The following is a 15,815-nucleotide window of genomic DNA, read 5'->3' as shown; positions in this document are numbered from 1 at the left end:
GGCCCGCGATGGGTGGCCAGTTGCTACACATATAATATAATTAAATTAAAGGGGATTAAGACGGTGCCCATCACAATATATATATATATATATATATATATATATATATATATATATATATATATATATATATATATATATATATATATATATATATATATATATATATATATATATATATATATATATATATATATATATATATATATATATATATATATATATATATATATATATATATATATATATATATATATATATATATATATATATATATATATATATATATATATATATATATATATATATATATATATATATATATATATATATATATATATACATATATATATATATATATATATATATATATATATATATATATATATATATATATATATATACATATATATACATATATATATATATATATATAGGGCCTGGCAATAGTGGATTTTTTTTTTCCAACACTTTGTTTCCTGGCCAGTGCCCTTGTAATGTAAAAAAAAAAAAAAAAAAATATATATATATATATATATATATATATATATATATATATATATATATATATATATATATATATATATATATATATATATATATATATATATATATATATATATATATATATATATATATATATAGATAAGGTTAGGCTAGGCCAGGTTAGGTTAGGTTAGTTTAGGTTGGGTTCGGTTAGGTAATGTAAGGTAAGGTAAGGTAAGGTAAGGTAAGGTAAGGTAGAGTAGAGTAGAGTAGAGTAGAGTAGAGTAAGGTTAGGTTAGGTTAGGTTAGGTTAGGTAAGGTAAGGTAGATTAGAGTAAGATTAGGTTAGGTAAGGTTAGGTAAGGTAAGGTAAGGTAAGAGAAGTAAGTTAAGCTTAGGTTTGGTAAGGTAAGATAAGATAAGATAGGATAAATTAAGATAAGATGAGATAAGGTAAGGTATGTTAGCTTTGGAAATGTTAAGTTAGAAATGTTCGTTTAGATCCAGTAAAGTTACAAATCAACATCACTTAAGGAAATCTCTACAACATAGGACATAACTTGGACGTCATTTAAAATCCTACGGTGTCCTTGCAAATTCCCTCCTCCACTGCTTCGTCTCCACCTCTTGTTCCAATTTTTCCTCTTCCTTTTTTCTATACCTTTAATTGCCCCGTTTCCAATTACTCCTCCTTCTTCTCCTTCTACAGTTTCTTGTCCTCTTCCTTATCCTCCACCTCCTCCTCCTCGTCTTCCTCCTCCCCCTACTCCTCCTCATCCCTCTCGCGTTTCTCCTCTCATCCGAACGGCCTTATATTTGATTCTTCTCATACGTCTCCTCCACCTCCATTTCTTTCTCTTCCTTTTCCTCTTCCACCTATTCCTCCACATATTCCCCATACCTATGTAGCTGACCCTCTTCCTCTTCCTCCTCCTTCTCTTTTTCCTCCTCCCTCTCTTTTTCCTCCTCCTCTTCTTATTCTTTTTCCTCTTCCTCCTCCTCCTCCTCCTCCTCATGAATATTCTTCCAGGCATCTTGGCAGAGACAAACTGTTCCTTCTCGCTGTCCGGTGTTCCAAGAAAAACTGTATTGATTAATGATGTCCATTTTATCAATCGACTGTGAGCCATGCCGTGGGTAGAGGAAGCCCTGGTCTGTGTGTGTGTGTGTGTGTGTGTGTGTGTGTGTGTGTGTGTAGTTCACCACGGTCGTCTACTGGTCACCCAGCCAGTCTTCCCCATTACGAAACGAGCTCAGAGCTCATATACCGATCTTCGGGTAGGACTGAGACCACAACACACTCCACACACCGGGAAAGCGAGGCCACAACCCCTCGAGTTACAACCCGTACCTATTTACTGCTAGGTGAACAGGGGCTACACATTAAGAGGCTTGTCCATTTGCCTAGCCGCTTTCCGGGACTCGAACCCGGCCCTCTCGATTGTGAGTCGAGAGTGCTAACCACTACACTACGTGGTGTGTGTGTGTGTGTGTGTGTGTGTGTGTGTGTGTGTGTGTGTGTGTGTGTGTGTGTGTGTGTGTGTGTGTGCTATATTAAGCTGAGTTTCTTTTATTATGGTTTCTTTTTAGGTATTTTTTATATTTACTGTACTGATTGTGGTTTGTAGATAAAATGAAAAGAAATAAAGAAAATAAGTGAATAATTAAGTGTGTGTGTGTGTGTGTGTGTGTGTGTGTGTGTGTGTGTGTGTGTGTGTGTGTGTGTGTGTGTGTGTGTGTGTGTGCGTGTAACTTCCAGCCTCAATAGTTTCTTGATTATAATTACAAGGTCCTGTTTATGTATGTGTGTATGTTTGTACGAAAGTAGAGAGATAGGCAAACAAATACGTATGAATAAGATACATTCTGAATATCTATCTACTATACCCAGAAAAACACATGATCCACTGAGCGCCCTGTCTGTAAATAAAGGTATGAAAATAAGAATCTCTCTCTCTCTCTCTCTCTCTCTCTCTCTCTCTCTCTCTCTCTCTCTCTCTCTCTCTCTCTCTCTCTCTCAATTATTCCTTATTAACATTCCTCCTATTTCTTTTTTTGTTAATTGTACTTCTATTCTTTTTTTCCGATTTATCTTTTGTTTTCAGTTCACTTTTTTTGTTTTCTGTTGGGTTTTACTTTTTTTCGTTTCGCCTAACTCGCTTTGGTGTTTGCTCGTTTGTGTCCTCTCTCTCTCTCTCTCTCTCTCTCTCTCTGTTCTCGATTCACGCAAAGGAAAAAGGAAATATATATATATATATATATATATATATATATATATATATATATATATATATATATATATATAACAGAGAGAGAGAGAGAGAGAGAGAGAGAGAGAGAGAGAGAGAGAGAGAGAGAGAGAGAGAGAGAATCAGTGGTACGTTCATGTGTTTGTGTGTGTCGAAGTCGTCCGTCACTACACCTCACAATTCGCAGCGAAAAAATAATAATTCCCCATTTTTCTCAATTTCCAAGATTTATGTCTGTATTTATGACCAACGGGGCGCTTTAATTCACTCAGTCCCCCTCATTCACTGCCACCATCATCTATAGTGCACTCTTCACCTCCCCTTCCTCTTCCTCCTTTTCCTCCTCCTCCCCCTCTTTTCTCCTCCTCCTTCAAACCATCATCATTCACCCATAATCCGCCCACATTCACCATCTATTTTCCTTCCTTGTTATTAGGAATTACTTTTATGTATGTGATTTCGTATTACTTTTCCCTCTTCTCCTACTTCTTCTTATTATTATCATTATCATTATCTTTCATTGTGGGTGTACATGGTAATAATTTATCTCGTGTTTTTATTGTTTATTGCCTCTCTCTCTCTCTCTCTCTCTCTCTCTCTCTCTCTCTCTCTCTCTCTCTCTCTCTACGGTAACTCTTCCTCTCACTCTGCTTCCTACAACGTAACTTTTCTCGTCCTTAACTCTCCCGCAAGAGAGAGAGAGAGAGAGAGAGAGAGAGAGAGAGAGAGAGAGAGAGAGAGAGAACCACACACCCATCCCAATAACCTTTCATTACACAAGTGTCACAACTAACCCTTCCCTAACCCCACCCCCCTCCCCTCAATTCTCAACTCCCTAGTCTCCCCCTTCAATAAAAACAAGTGTGATAATATATTCAATTTTCGTTTTTTACTTTTAATTTTCATTAATTTTCAATTATTCACATTTTCTTTTCATCTTTTACTCATTTTTTTCTTTATTCATAATTTTTCCCCTCTCTTCTTTCTTTCCTCTACATTTCCTCACTTCCAGTTCTTATTTCCATCTATTCTTACCTTCTCCCCTTCTATTTCTCTCCATCCACTCCCTTCTCTTCCACTTCTTCGATCTACTTACTCTTCTCGCTCACTTCTTCCACCTTCATCCACTTTCTCTCCATCTCTACCCTTTTCTAAGCGACTGATTTATATGAGAGGAGAGAGGAGATAATGGAGGATGTGAAATATAAAAGAGGATAGGAAAATATGAGAGAGAGAGAGAGAGAGAGAGAGAGAGAGAGAGAGAGAGAGAGAGAGAGAGAGAGAGAGAGAGAGAGAGAGAGAGAGAGAGAGAGAGAGATATGGAAGCAATTGAGAAAAATATGAAGAGTGAGAAAATGAGTGAATAAAGGGAAAAAAAAGTATGATAGAAAAGAAGGAAAGAAGGAAGGAAGGAAGGAAGAAAAATGGAATAAGGGATAAAAGCTAAAAGAAATAATGAATGCATAGGTGAATAAATGAATAAAAACAAATGGAAGAAATTGAGACAAAAATAAGATAAGAAAAAGAAAAGAAGGAAGCAAAAGAAGAAGAAACGAAAAATCTCAAGGGTAAATGAATGAATGAGTGAATGAATGAATGAACCAGCAACAAAAATAAAAGTAAAAGAAGAAAAGAGAAGAAGAAAAAAGAAGAAAGAAAGAAGAGGAAGAGGAGGAGAAGGAGAACGCGAGCAAAGAGTTTTCCAGGAGCGTCTTGCAAATGGCGAGGAAACTGCTAAGAGGAACAGGACAAAAGAGACCAATAAAATATGCAACATGACCGAAGAAGCGAGCGCCTACACAGACACAGACACACACACACACACACACACACACACACACACACACACACACACACACACACACACACACACATACACAAAGAAAACGAAAAAGAAGCCAGGAAGAAATTAAGAGAGACACAGAGATGAAAGACAATGGAGAGAGAGAGAGAGAGAGAGAGAGAGAGAGAGAGAGAGAGAGAGAGAGAGAGAGAGAGAGAGAGAGACATAAAAAGAAAGAATGCTATAATCATCCCAAAAAATCTCCCTCCTTCCTTCCCTTCCTCCTTTCTCCTTCACCTGCCATCATACACCCACCACCTGATTCCTACACAATTAATACACTTCTGCCGGGGAATGCTGCTGCTGGGGAATTCACAGGAGGCTTGAGGGATTATAGGCCTCCAGAAAAATTATCAGTAGGCCTAAGCGAAGGAGGCGATTACCGGGGTATTCGCCACGAGGGACTATAGATTATACCGTTGAAGGGAAGGAGGGGGGTATAGATAGGTGTATAGTCCTCCCTGGTAACGTGGAAGATTGGGAGAAGGGATAGAGAGGGTGTCTTTGGAAGGCATTTCTGCTTGTTTGGGAGGTGTTGAGGCATTATGGGATAAAAAGAAGGGGGGAACGGGGAAGAGATTTAAGATAGAAGGGGAAAGATGGGGAGGCTAGAGTAAAAGAAGAGAAGATAAGGATGGGGAGAATATTTAGAATGAAAGGTTTTGGAAGGGGGTTGCAGTGTTGTGGGGAGTGGGAAGATGGGGAGATGGGGAGGAAATGAAAGGGGTAGATACCGTATATTATGCTGGAGTCTAGTCTAACCTAACCTATACCCAACGTGATCTATATCCAACCTTACCTAACTCAACCCAACCCAATCTCCTCCTAATTTTTTTTTTTTTTTTTTTTTTTTTTGCTAATTTTGAGGCATCTAAATCAAGGAGTCGTCTTATTTACCGGGAACAAAACACAACCTTTATGTCACACTAGTCCACGTCAGGAAAACAAAACACACAAAACACATTGACTAGGTAAAGGGAAGAGGATGGAGAGGAGTAAGTATGGGTAGAAGACAGCTGATGAATCAGAATGGGTTCTGATAATGGGAATACAAATACAAAGGAATACAAAGGAAGACAAACAGCAACAGACCCTTAGGTCCTTACTAGGCTGTCTGTGGAGACTATCTACTAACTACCAGTGGTAGAGACAGGACAGCAAAGCAGAAGGCTCCTCCCCACCCACCCCTCCCTCCAGCCGAGGCTGGCAGGAAAAGAAGCGAAACCATGTGATATTAAAAAATCACATGGAATTTTAGTAGAGAGTGAAAAGGAAATGTGTAATCTACGTCTGACTACTTGTGTTTGTGGGGGAAAGTGTTAACGCTTGGTAAATGTCATGTTGTGTGTGCATTGTGTACGTGGATGCACAGTGTGTATGTCGAATGGGTGGTGCGGCAGCCTTGCCTGGCGCTTTCTAGGGAGGCAGCAGTCAATCAGGCCCCAGCTCGGTTCAATCCACTGAGATTAGCATACTTTCCCTGTAGGGACGCCGTACGCTGATAACCCCTTGCAACATTGATCCCTGGTACTTAGTTCCCGATGATGATCAATGGTTGACAAGGCCCTCTCCAAACACAGTCCGTCACAGGTCGAGAGTAGTAGTAGTGACTGTTCACTCTGGGCTATCTGTGCGTGTATGCAATGTAGTGTAGTATGTATGTAAACACAGGAAGTTCGGAAAGAGAAGAGAGAGAGAGAGATGGAAGGAACAAAATGAAGAAGGGTGTAGAGGTGAAACATGAAGAGAAGAAAATGGATGAATAGAGATGGGGGAAAATAAGATGAGTTGGAAGTGCAATAAGAAGAGATAGATGTGGATAGAAAAGAAAATTAAGGAATGAGAGAGAGAGAGAGAGAGAGAGAGAGAGAGAGAGAGAGAGAGAGAGAGAGAGAGAGAGAGAGAGGAGTAGAAAGGGTGGAGGGAGAAGGAAAGCAGAAAGGGAGGTAAAGAAGTGAATGAATGAGCAAAGTTACGAAGGGAGAGGAAGGAATGAGGAGGAGAGGAGGAGGAATGAGGGAGGGAATAAGATGGGAAAAGAGAATGGAAGGGATCTGAAAAGGAAAGGAAAGGGGAAAAGGAAAGGGGAAACTGACTTGTATGGAACTGAAAGGTGGAAAAGAGTAAAAAAAAGAAGAGATATTTTGTATTGGAAAAGGATGAAAAAGAAGAAGAAGAAGAAGAAAGGAAAGGAAAGGAAAGGAAAGGAAAGGAAAGGAAAGGAAATAAAGAAAGACTATAATTGAAAACAGAAAGGAAACAAATTGATGGAAATAAAGGAAAAGATTGGAAAGGAATGAAAAATAGAGAAAAAACGAGAGAGAGAGAGAGAGAGAGAGAGAGAGAGAGAGAGAGAGAGAGAGAGAGAGAGAGAGAGAGTAAGAAAACAAAATAAGAGGTGCGAAATTAAGTCAGAAATGGAAACATAACATGGTGAATAATAAAGAAGAGAGGAAGATGGATAGACCAATAAAAGTGACGCGAAGATTGGATAATGACGAAAAATGCGGGAAGAGGAGAACAAAACGAACGAAAAGAATAGGAGAGGAGAAGGACGAGAAGAGGAAATAAAAACATAAATAAGGAGATTAAAAGACCAGAAAAAGACCAAAAGTTAGTGGCAAGACAAAAAAGAAAATAAAGGATGATAAATGCAAAAAATAGAAGAATTGAGTAAAATTTAATGGAAAATGAATAAATAAATTAAAATGGAAAGCAAAGAAGTATGAAAATAATAACAATAAAAATACCATCTAAGATAAAAGAGAAAAGAAAATAAGAAAGGAAGTCTGAAAGGAAGGAAGTAAAAGGAAAAAAAAGATAATGCAGGAGAGGAATAAAAACACCAATAGTGAAAAAAAGAGGTAAAGTAAAAAGAAGGAAAAGAAGTGAGTAAGGAAAGGAAGCGAGAAAATTGAGGTGCAGAAGTAGACAAAGGAAATTTACGAAAAAAGGGAAAAAAAAAAAACGGAAAATGACAGCAAACAAGAAAGAAAGGAAGTAAGGATACAAAATGGCGATAAAAAAAAAAGTAACGCAATAAAAAAGATCGAGAGCAGAAAAACAGGAAAATGGAGGAACGAAACACACACACACACACACACACACACACACACACACACACACACACACACACACACACACCAAAAAAAGCAATAAATAAAAACAAGCAAAAAAAAAAAACTAAGAGCAAAATATATAAAGAATATGAAGGGAAAAGAAAAGAAGAGAAGAAAGAAGTAGATGAAGACGTAGAAATAAATACAAGGAAACCACACACACACACACACACACACACACACACACACACACACACACACACACACACACACACACACACACACACACACACACACACACACACACACACACACACACACACACACACACACACACACACACACACACACACACACACAAACACTCAACTAAACAACATAAAAAAAGAGACTAGCATATGAGGTCTCACGCCATAAAGAAGTTCTGGGGAGCAAGGGAAACGGGCGGGGGCGACGCTCCCTCCCTGCTCAGCTTGTCAACGCGGCCTCCAAATTACACCCCGTTTCTTCCACCTCTCCTCTCCCTCCACCACCATTCCACCCTGATTTATTCCACCCAAAATGCAGTCCACTCCATTTTACATCCACGCGCGGCTTGACACATTACCAAGGTGACACATCGGTTCCACGCACGACACACACACACACACACACACACACACACACACACACACACACACACACACACACACATATAACACCATATCTAATATCCATTCCTAAGTTAACTGAGAATAATATATGTAGGAGATCTGTCGCTGAACTTAGGTTTGTTTACATCATCTCTCTCTCTCTCTCTCTCTCTCTCTCTCTCTCTCTCTCTCTCTCTCTCTCTCTCTCTCTCTCTCTCTCTCTCTCTCTCTCTCTCTCTCTCTCTCTCTCTCTCTCTCTCTCTCTCTCTCTCTCTCTCTTATATAACAGTACGTGTATATGCATATCTAATATCCATTCCTAAGTTAACTGAGAATAATATATGTAGGAGATCTGTATAAAAGTTTCGGTTCAATAGAGCAAGATAAGTTGTTCTGTAGCATTAGGTTTGTTAACATGGTGTACATTAACAGTGTAAAAAAAAACGCCTCTCTCTCTCTCTCTCTCTCTCTCTCTCTCTCTCTCTCTCTCTCTCTCTCTCTCTCTCTCTCGTTCTGCTCTTAATACCCTGTACAATCTATCCCATATTTTTCTAGTATATCTTATAGTATATTCTGTATGGTCCTCTCTTTTTTATCTCCCTTGTCCTCATCTTAACCCCTTGACTAATAGGACTCACTTTTACCTTGAAATTTGTATACGATTAAACTATTTTATATACATTAGGAAAAGTCTATGGAGATCAGAGAAATAATGTCCACAGTCTTCACTATCTTAATTCCCAAATAAGTTTCTGAAACTGTATTAAATCACCAAATAGTAAGCAGAATAAATATAGAAACGCGTCATGGTACTGAAGTGGTTAATACAAAAAGGTCCTTAATATCCTTCAATCTTCGCATACTTCCCTGATAAAATCCTTCCTTTCCTCCAACCGCACCCCAGTACCTTACCTTCCCTGTCTCTCACCCCGTCCTCTCACCCCAGCTTAAGTCTCTCCTCTCTTCCTTTCTACACATCCCAACTTAACTTTTTTCCCCTCACCCCTTGCTGTACAGACTAGACTGCAATATGTTTACAGTTCCACACCTCTATTCCCCCACCCCAACGCTTCCACTCCCCTCACCCCACCCCACTCCTCTGCTCCTCCTTTATAAGTTCAGTTCTTTGTACTCACTCCCCCAATTCACCCCACGTCGTTCCTCTCCCACATTCAACTCCCCACTACGAAATATCTCTTCCTATGACACACACAAACTCTCTCTCTCTCTCTCTCTCTCTCTCTCTCTCTCTCTCTCTCTCTCTCTCTCTCTCTCTCGCCAGGCCTACAGGTGAGGCTCCACAGGTAAAGGAACACTCGCCAGGTAGTAATTAGATGAAGAATAATTGTTTACGGGGCTTAGGGCATCACCTGTGTGTGTGTGTGTGTGTGTGTGTGTGTGTGTGTGTGTGTGTGTGTGTGTGTGTGTGTGTGTGTGTGTGTGTACAATCAATTTATGACACCAACTTTCGATATTTGTGGGGAAACTTTAGCGAAATTGAGTTTGCGTTCTATTGAGTTGGATTAGAGAGGAGGAAAAAATATGGAAAAAAGAGAGGAGGAGGAGGAAGAGGAGGAGGGATGAGGGAGGAGAAAATGAAATGGAGGAAATGGAGGAAAGGGAGAGAGGAAAGTCCATTAAACCCTCAAATAGATTTCTTTCCCAAAATTCCATTCTTATCATCCTCAGTACACGCCCCCTCACCCCCCTCTATCCTTCGCCCCCCCATCCCTCACCTGGCCTCCCTGACAGCATCTCTAACACCTGTAATTAGTTGCGGTGACGGAGGGAAGAGAGGCGGGAAGGGAGAGGGGAAGGGGAGGGAGAGAAGGGAGGGAAGCCACTAACTAATTTGTGTTTTCTAGTGGACTTTCAAGCAGTGAAAGTGTGTTCATGGGGTGGGGGGGAAGGAGGAGGAGGAGGGTATAGGAAAGGGGAGAGAACAAAGACGACACAGAAGAAGAAGAAGAAGAAGAAGAAGAAGAAGAAAGAACATAATAATAATAATAATAATAATAATAATAATAATAATAATAATAATAATAATATAATAATAATAATAATAATAATAATAATAATAATAATAATAAATAAAATAACAAAACCAAGAAGTGGAAAATAGAAGAAAGTCCAAGGCCAGAGAGAGAGAGAGAGAGAGAGAGAGAGAGAGAGAGAGAGAGAGAGAGAGAGAGAGAGAGAGAGAGAGAGAGAGAGAAGGGGGGGTGAGAGAGAGAGAAGGGGGGGGTGAAAGGGGAGGAGGGCAAGACAAACGTATGTGATTGGTGGAGCAGCGGGGTGAAGGGGTGGGGAGGGTTGGGGCGGAAGGGACAAAATGCTGACCAACCGCTGTGATGGAGATTCCCCTTCCCCCCTCCCTCCTTCCCCTCCCCCTACTCCTCCAGACTCAGGTAGAACACAAGTAAATTTCCGAATATTAGTGCAACAATGCTTGGTTGGGGAAAGAGGAGAGGGAGAGGAGGAGGAGGAAAGAGAGAAGATAGAGGAGGGAGTTAAGATGAGAAAGGAGAGATACATGAATCGTGAAAGTGTAATGGAGGAAGAGGATAATGGAGAGAAGGAGGAAGGAGGAAGAAGGAAGTGATGGAAATAAAGGTGGGACAAGGTGGAGGTGTGCCGTCATTAACACTGTCACCTGTATTATTTATTCCTCCCTTAATCCCTCCCTTCCTTCCCTTTTCCCCCTATCCCTCTCCCTCTTTACCCCGACCCCTCCACAAAACAGGTCTACTCTCTCATTACAACACACCTGCGAACTAAAACTAACGCCAATCACGCTTTTACACCTTTGCTATAATACCATGCACTTCACACCAATCCAAGGCAGTTTTAAAATTCACACCAACACAAGGCAGTTCTAGAATTCACACCAAAGCAAGACAGTTCTAGAATTCACACCAACCCAAGGCAGTTTTAGAATTCACACCAAAACAAAGGCAATTCTAGAATTCACATCAAAACTAAAGCAGCTCTAGAATTCACACAAAAACCAAGGCAGTTCTACAGTTCTCTCCAACCCAAAGCAGTTCTAGAATTCACACCAAATCAAGGCAGTTCTATAGTTCATACTAAAGCAAACCAGTTCTAGTAATGCATTTTATTCGTAAAGCAAGTAAATAATAGAGAAAATAATGAAATGATTGGTATAATTTGGGATGAGATACGTGAGGTAAGTTTTCTGGTGATTTTTTTTTTTTTATAGTTTTCGGCTTGTATGATTTGTTAGTAGTCTTTTACATGAAGTCTTTCAATACGAGTTCTTAATTTCTAACTAATGATCTGTTAGTATAACCTTAACTCCTCAAGTACCATGATGCGTTTTCAAATTCATTCTGCTTACTATTTCATGATCTCATACAGCTTCATAAACTTATGTAGTAAACAAAATAATCAAGACTGGCCATTAATCTTCTGATCTCCATAAACCTTTTCTAATGCCAATAATCATACCCCAAAACACGTGGTAAAAATGTGCCCCTGTACTGATGAAATTAAAAGGAAATCCACAAGAAGTCATCAGGCCTACACTTGGCAATCCCTGTACAAAGTGGCACCACCTCACTCCCTTGTGCTTCGAGTTTACCTTTCCTTCAATCCAAATCCCCAACAATTTGTCAGATTCTGTAACTCTGCCAGCTTATTAGAGCTTACGGTCGTGTAAGATGTGAGCACAGGTGACTCGAGTTTTTTTTATCGCTATTGTACACTTCAACCTTCCCTTGTATCCTCACCCTTAGTGATCGAATTTACTGCATCAACCTTAAGTCTAAACCTTCGTCAGTAGCGGCGCCCTCCTCCTCCTCCTCCTTCTCTAAGCGACGAGTGAGAGAAAGGAACATGAAAATAAGGCCCGGATGAGAGAGAGAGAGAGAGAGAGAGAGAGAGAGAGAGAGAGAGAGAGAGAGAGAGAGAGAGAGAGAGAGAGAGAGAGAGAGTGGTGGTCCTTCCCATTATTCACGGAAGAGTATCAGACCCAAAGGTTTCTCAAGGAGGAGGAGGAGGAGGAGGAAGAGGAGGAGGAGGAGGGTTGTGATGTAGTGTTATGAGGCGGAGGAGTTGTGATAACCTTCCTGTGTATTGTCAACCCGCTGGTGTGGCGCGGGTTGTGTTGTTCCGACTCCCGTGGTGATGACGTACACACCTGCCCTCTGGTGGCGACACCCGTGACTACTTACACACACACACACACACACACACACACACATAGGGATACTGGTGCCATTATTCAGTTCTAGTGTGTGTGTGTGTGTGTGTGTGTGTGTGTGTGTGTGTGTGTGTGTGTGTGTGTGTGTGTGTGTCCTTCCTTCCCTTTCCTTCTCCCTCCACAATTACAAGTCATTTTAGTTCAGCCGGAAACAGTGATCAAGTGACAAATGATTTTACCTCTGTCTGTCTGTCTGTCTGTCTGTCTGTCTGTCTGTCTGTCTCTCTCTCTCTCTCTCTCTCTCTCTCTCTGCAACCCACAAACCTACTCTACACTTTCCACACTAACATTCCTATAAATTAACCTAACATCTTTTCAACTGCTTTGTCCTACCATCTCTCCCTCTCCCTCTCTCCCTTACAGGTGCGTGCCGCCATTACACTTTGTGCTGTGTAATTCACCGTCAAAATCGCCAAATATGGGAGGCGCCCCACCTGCTGTCTTGGAGAGGTTGGAGGGGCGCGCCCACACCTACCTCACCTCCCCTATACCTGTCCTTCTCAGCCCCTTGCCTTGCTCACTCTTGACGGGGCTGTTTGTTGAGCATAGGTGGCGGTGGTGGGTAAAGGGGATGAATGACAGGTTTGCAATACTGTATTCTATCGTCCTTTTTTTCTTATCTTTTGTAACAAGCTCCGTTTTATTCTTTTTTCTTCTTTCTAGTTCCCTTTTCTTATCTTTTACTGTAGTGTCAATTATATTTTGCTTTTCAATCGTTCTTATTTTTCGTCGTCTCTTTTCGTATCGTTTTTCAGTATTCTATTTTGTATTCCTTTTTTTTCTCGTAGTGTTCATTCTTTTCTTAATCTTTTGTAGTCATTTTGTTTTCAAATCTTATTCTATCTTTTCCAGTTCATTTTCTTATATTTTTCATTCCTTTTCTCTTCTTGTTTTATTTTACGATCGACTCTTATTTTTTCTAGTCTTTCTCCTTTCTCCTCTTATCGGTCTTCTTGTCTGATCCTTTTCAGTACTTATATTTTGTTATTTTGTAGTCCTCTTTTCTTGTCTTTTCATCATATGGTCTTCATTTCTTATTTTTACAGCCTTGTTATATTATCCCTTGTAGTGCCTTGCCTATATTCTGCAGTCTTAATATTATTTTCTTTTTATATTTGCAATCTATTTTTTTCTTCTTTTGCAATCTCCTTACTTCTTCACTTGCCTTGTATGAGTCAACCAGCCTTTTGTAGTCTCTGTACTGCATTGGTAATACAAGTAAAGGAAAAGAAAGACCAAGACTATGTGGGAGAGAGAGAGAGAGAAAGAGAGAAAGAAAGAAAGAGAGAGAGAGAGAGAGAGAGAGAGAGAGAGAGAGAGAGAGAGAGAGAGAGAGAGAGAGAGAGAGAGAGAGAGAGAGGGGCTATGCAAGACCAGCCCAAGAAGAGTGAGAGGTGGTAGTTTCCTTCTCATTTATACAGCCAACAATTCTCGTGATTATCCTGCCTCAATTTAAGATTCCTCGCCATTCACCTCTACAGATTTTGAAGGAGGAGGAAAGGATAACTAACTCCTCTAATTGCTAACTCCTTCCTCCGCCAACGATAAACTGAATTAAGTGGACGCCCGGGACACAAAATTTTGGCTTGTTCTCTGTACCTTTCTCTCCCACACGCAGTTCACTAGTAGTCTGTAGATCAACATGTGAACTCTTGACACAGATCCACTTCAAGTATCTTGGTAACTGTCCCTTCTCACTTATAGTTACTGTCAAAAGGTCGAGAAAGGTTTTATTTTCACTGCGTTTAGAGTTTCCTTTCGATTTCAAGTCTTCTAGTTTGGAAACCTGAACCTATTTTCATTTTATCGAGCAACGTATTATTTCCATTGCGCTTAGAGTATCCTTTCAATTTTAAGTCAGATCTGCTAAATCTAATGTCACACTTATTTTCATTATATAAATTTTTCTTCATCTCAAGTCCTCTAATTTTCAAAAATAACCAATACCATATCTATTTTCATTATATTTTTGCGTTCTCCTTCAATATAGTGTCTCATCAGCTACAAATCTAATGCCAATCTAATTTTCATTATATATATATATATATATATATATATATATATATATATATATATATATATATATATATATATATATATATATATATATATATATATATATATATATATATATATATATATATATATATATATATATATATATATATATATATATATATATATATATATAAAGATCTCTCAAGTGTCAGGTTTTGTAAGGACACATGCAGTAGGCCCGCCAAATTAATACTGAAAGAACAAGAAATTAAATGACAGTAGAAGGGAGAGTGACATGTTTATTTTTTTAATTTCTTTTTCCATTGGGTAATATCTTAAATGAAAAAAGAGGCGAAGTGAAATGTAATTCTCTGCCCAACCTATTACTTAGAGAGAGAGAGAGAGAGAGAGAGAGAGAGAGAGAGAGAGAGAGAGAGAGAGAGAGAGAGAGATTGTGCATCATATATAAACATTGTCCATACAAAATGAATAACAACTCTATACCTACAAACCTTACCTATGCTAGACTCAAATACTAGGACCAGCAAACATACCTTTTACCTACACCAGACCCAAATATCAATACCACCAAACGTACCTTATTTATACCAAACCCAAATATTAGCATCAGCAAACATATTAAACCAAACTCAAATAATACCAGCAACACACCACACTCAAAAATCAATACCAGGAAGAACACTTTACTTACACCACTTTCAAATATTAATACCAGCAAGCATACCCAACCTACATCAGACTCGCATCCCTAATATTTGTACACACCACACTTCTTACACATACAAAAAACCCACGGAACTATTTGCATGAGATAAACAAAAAGGAGCAGGAAAAAAAATAATATCCCATGCACTTTAATGCCCCAAGAAGCTGTTTAGCCCTGCCAGGAGTAACCCAGCCTCTGCAATCATGTCTGGAACCACGAGAGGAAAATATCTAAAGTGGCACGTAGCTACAGACAAAATTATGCTTCACTTTACATAAATCGCACGAGGAACGAAGGAAGGGAATAAAATGTAGTCGCCGCATCGTAGGTTGGCAATGGGCGTAGATAAGGTGTAATTAGTGACGTCACGCGCCACAACACGCCCTCCACCAATAGCGTGACGCCCTTCAGTTGCCAGACGCCAGGAGTTATGACCGCCGTTCTAAGGAAGTGAAAACACCCACCAGGCAATTTTGCGTTTATTTCTCCTTTATGATGGCTAACTTTCCTCCTCCTCCTCTTCTTTTCTTCCTATCTTCCTCCTCCTCCTCCTCCTCCTCCTCCTCTCCTGGCCTATCCTTCGTCGCCGCCTCCTGCCG

Source organism: Portunus trituberculatus, chromosome 19 (genome assembly GCF_017591435.1).
Source record: "Portunus trituberculatus isolate SZX2019 chromosome 19, ASM1759143v1, whole genome shotgun sequence".
Lineage (NCBI taxonomy): Eukaryota > Metazoa > Arthropoda > Malacostraca > Decapoda > Portunidae > Portunus > Portunus trituberculatus.
The sequence above is the reverse complement of the archived record's forward strand: the minus strand, read 5'-3'. Positions refer to the sequence as shown.